Here is a 4,953-nt window from a genome sequence, read left to right on the forward strand (position 1 = left end):
CAATATCTGTTGTACAGATTGTTTAAGAACAAAATAAAAGAAATGTTGATTGAAAATAATCAGTTTACGGGTGCAATATTACAATAAAATAAGTTTAATTATGACTTCTTTGTTTTTATATAATTACAAATTACAAACAAATCCAGTGAATTAAATGCATGTATAAAACACAGGAACGTTTCACAACAAAAAAGTCCAGCAAGATGTATCATTAAACTGCTGTAGTCTTAACTAGTGGATATCATCATTCCTAGAGGTTTTTAAGTTTTTTATTTTTATATTTTTTATCTTTATTTTAGACATGAGTCAACAAATTTGAACAGGCTCCCTTTAAACCAAACCCAAGGTCATAGGTTGCTTTGCCAAATATCTTCTCAAAACCGGTCTCTCAAAGTCTCCAGAAATGTTTGTAAGGTCTTCCTGCAACTGAAATTTTGAAAAATTAAAAATTTTGTTTCAATTTACACTGACAGTCATGATAAAAGAAAGAAAGAAAGAAAAAAAAAAGAATTTTACTTAAAGGCTTTAGTTTGGGATATTGAATCATGAACATCCTCATTTTCATATATTTTCTGGACCACTTTCTTTTGTGCAGGAAACTTCCATGCCAGGAACACTACATCACTGACCATCTCACTGCACAGCATCTGAAATATAGCAATGTAAACAAACAGAATTACTAGCAAAATCATAAGATTAAAGATAAAAAAAGACAATTTCTCAAAGACATGTAATACATCTTTAAACCCTGCCACTCCTAGAGCCTACTATACTCTGGCCTCAGCTACAACCACAATGACTGAGGGCAGATCAGAGTAGACGTTTGAGGGAGAGCTAATGAAGTCCATAGGCTGGAATTATGCAAACAAACCTAACAGGTAATTGGTAACAGGAAGTGTGACTGGAGTTTCTGACACTTAATATGGGCACTTCAAAAAAAAAGAAAAAAGAAAAAAAAAGATTCTCAACTAAAACTAGATGAACTTACAAAGAAAGTCCAGAGATTCCCTTTCTCCAAGTATGGACCAGTGACGACTTCTGCTTTTTCCAAGAAGTTTTTCTGCAAAGAGAAGAAAAACTACATGAAAGAGTCAATGACAGGCCTATAGTCATACAGAAATACTTTGACGTGCGTAGCACATAGTACATGACAAATAACAGTAATGCGAACCTATCCAGTACTCCTGCCCTGAGAGCAGTGCTTAATTCAGTTTAGTACTGTTATTTTACTCCTGCCCTGAGAGCAGCGCTAATGTTAATGCTAGCGCTAACTGACTAATGAAATGTCACGGAGATTTGAACGAGTTCTGTTGTTGCTCATATCGGTATCACGGACAGCGCGGTAGCATTGGAAAAGCATGTTTTACTCAATCTACCCCATAAGCAGCTTTTGTGCGATCGACTGATAAAGCAGTTGAATGAAAATGCATATGATATGATATGTAGTCGATGATTACTTGTTCTGTGCGTCTTTGCCGGCTAATCTCAGTAAACGTTAGTGTTATGTTGATTTATTATTATTTTTTAAATAAAATACATGGCAAATTCACTTACCTTGCAGCAAATGCCTCCCACGAAGCATTAATAACGTTTCTGTCTGAAGTATTCCCTCCACACGTCCAAATTTCCTGACCCCGCCTCTGCTTCAATTTCATTGGTTGAATCTGTAAACCAATCATTTTCCTTTCTGCCCTCAGAACATCTTTGGATAAATGAAACTCTAATCTGCGTTTGCTATTTTGGCAGGTCACTGCAAGTTCCATTGTTGTGCATTCTTCCGATTTCAGATACATAAGAAACCAACAACAGATGAGTCCACAGTATCCGTTTCTGTCAGTGTGTCTGGAAAGATGTACCATTCGGAAGCAGCACAAGCAGTCTGGTGAGGGACAACCTCAAACAGGTGCTTGGTGAACACACACCTATGCATGAATATACCAAAAAATTAGCAGCAGCAGATGAGGAAAAATTGCTAATGGGCAATTCAAATTCATTTTTTATTGCACGTAGTATGACAAGAATTTCTGCTGGCAGCCTTGCATTATGTTTAACGTCTGAAGAAGCTTGGTTGCTAGGTAGTGTCACTTACCTTCAAACTTTTTGAGGAACCAACGGTGTAGACTGACGGCACAGCCGTATCTGGTAATGACAGATATTTCATAATCGTGTGAAGTGTTTTAAACACAACCAAGACCTCTCTGATATCCCTCCTTCTTTGAAATGCAAAAAATCGCGCCATCGTGACAATAACCAGGGTATTTTGGAGATTGGGAAAAATGGTTTCAGGAGAGCCACAAGCTAAAACGCACCTCCTCGCCATTTCTGTTTGTTTGTTTTCCCACGTGTTCACTGTCAAAGCTCACAGCACACTGACCGCTGGAAGCTGTCAAACTGACATCATTAGAGAAAGATGGGAGGTGCACTTTTCAGATTATTTATTTTTTTATTTTTTTTTGTGGATTGACTTGCATGAAAGAGTTTTTCACACCAAAACTGATTTCATGTCTACTTTAATAATTTACAACTGGCCCTGAAGTGGGCCAGAACATGTTTTATTATTTGTACAGATTCTCATCACCAACATCAGACAAACACAATCAAGAGTTCTTTTTAAAATATCCTGGCTGTTCCAATCTTCATAATGACATTGAACAGGGGTTGAGATCTTGAAGTTCAAAAAAGTGCATCCAGCAATCATAAAACATGCTACAGGGGGTTAATTAATGCCTTCTGAAGTGAATTGTGGCAATTGTGTAAGACAAATACCCTTCATGAAGCAAAACAACAAGCTTCCGGGGAGACGGCCATCTGCATCCCACCTAGGTTAAGTTCCGTGGTGTAGTACACACTCCTACGATGTGCTACGCAGCTGAAGAACTGCATTGCGTTTTACGTCACAGGAAGTTAACGTACATGGGATGCACATGGCCGCCACACCGGAAATAAGGACATATTAAATAAGGACATTTGTCTTGCACAAGAAGCTTGGAAGAGCCAGGATATTTTTTAAAATAACTCTGATTGGATTAGTCTAAAAGAAGAAAGGCATATACACCTAGGATGGATGAGGGTGAGTAAATTATGGGGTAATTTAGATTTTTGGGTGAACTATCCCTTTAACTACCTTTGCAGTAAACTCAATAATATGTATATCATTATTTGTTTACAGTATTTGCCCTAAACCCAGCAAAAACATTCATGGAGGAACTCGTGGGCCGGCTGGGCTGGATTTCACTAGTTAGTGAAGACTTAGAGTACATTAAATTAATATCAGGTTTGTCTAATATTAAATGCAAAGAATATAGATGATGAAAAATTACCTTAAGAAATTTACTTTTGTTATTGTTAAATGTTCAGTGATATCTTCCAAAGAACTGATGTGCATTTCTCTAAATATTGTCGACATGACATGACGATATGATCTAAACAAAGTCTGAAATATTTCTTGCATAAGAGTACGCTTGCTGCACACGCTTTACAAACAAACAAAACACAAAACACAATTCACAATAGACATAGACACAGTAAATACAATATCATTCTTTTTTTTTTTAAAAAACCTGGAGTTTTCATTTTACATGGACCTTATTCAGCTCTAGGGCAGCCTGACATGGGGACTACTGAATACACAGTTTCATCATGCTAGCATGAGTGGAAGTATTTAAACCACGTGTGTTCACCCCATATCACAATCTAAAATGACATACAAGAATAAAATCTTTAGACATTGTCCATCTTTGAGTTGATCTGAATTTAAATATTTCTGTTCATCAAAATATAAATAAATATAAGTAAAATTAAAGAGAATATAGCCAAAAGCTATTCTAATATTATAGTCTGTGTGTGTGTGTGTGTGTGTGTGCGCTCATATGATGAGTAGCCATAAAGTGAAGCCATGCGATGATCTTGTACATCATATAAGATGATCTTATATGATGATCCATATAATAATCTGTCATGTGATGAAATTGTGCTACCATCATATGAGAAAGCATGGGATGAACTGAGATCTCTCGTTTTACTTAATATAGTCTGAGATATTCATTAGCGGCATATATGGAACACATCAACTCCACCCTGACGTAAGTATATGGAAAACTGTATTTAAAGGGTTAGTTCACCCACAAATGAAAATTCTCATTAATTACTCACCCTCATGTTTCCTTCTTTCTTCTTCAGAACACAATTGAAGATATTTTTGATGAAATCCGAGAGCTCTCTGACCCTCCCATAGACAGCAGTTCTACCACATTCAAGTCCCAGAAAAGTAGCAAAATGACTGACAAAGTCCATGTGAATGTGAAGTAGTCCTACGAGAATACTTTTCTGTGCAAAGAAAACAAAATAATGACTTTATTCCACCTTTTCAACTCTACTGCATGACTTGTGGACGCGCGAGTAGTGGCGGCGATATGACGTTGAACACACATTGTTTACACGCAGCACCGGCACGTGCATGCGGCGCAGTACTCTCGTGAACACGCCTCCACAAGTGACGCAGTAGAAACTAAAATGTGGAATACAGTTTACTTTCCGGAAAAAAAATTATTCTCATAGCTTTGTAAAATTACAGTTGAACCACTGATAACACATGGACTATTTTGTTGAACATCTTGGTACTTTTCTGTGCCTTGAACATGGTAGGACCCTTGCCGTCTACGGGAGGATCAGATCGCTCTCGGATTTCATCAAAAATATCTTAATTTGTGTTCTGAAGATGAACAAAGGTTTTATGGGTTTGGAACAACACGAGAGTGAGTAATTAATGACAGAACTTTCATTTTTGGGTGAACTAACACTTTAAGGCTGTCAGAGACAAAGCCTGAGCTGATCTGCAGAGCAAACTTCAGATGATTATTTCTTCGTAATTAAAACTATACACTAACATCAAAATCCTGAAACTCCAAGAGTGATTTTTCACAGAAGCAACAGCAAATCCCACATTTGAAACAG

The 4,953-nt window shown here is 37.0% G+C and overlaps 1 long non-coding RNA gene across 1 annotated transcript; it reads right to left on the bottom strand.

Annotated features, from left to right (window-relative positions):
- Positions 1 to 232: 232 nt before the first annotated feature.
- Positions 233 to 1,696, bottom strand: LOC127171065 (uncharacterized). Its single transcript, XR_007828452.1, has 4 exons — positions 1,555 to 1,696; positions 989 to 1,060; positions 517 to 647; positions 233 to 420 (listed from the first exon to the last, which is right to left on the bottom strand). It is a non-coding gene; the product is annotated as an uncharacterized LOC127171065 (long non-coding RNA).
- Between the last annotated feature and the right edge of the window lie 3,257 nt (positions 1,697 to 4,953).

Source organism: Labeo rohita, chromosome 9, assembly GCF_022985175.1.
Source record: "Labeo rohita strain BAU-BD-2019 chromosome 9, IGBB_LRoh.1.0, whole genome shotgun sequence".
Lineage (NCBI taxonomy): Eukaryota > Metazoa > Chordata > Actinopteri > Cypriniformes > Cyprinidae > Labeo > Labeo rohita.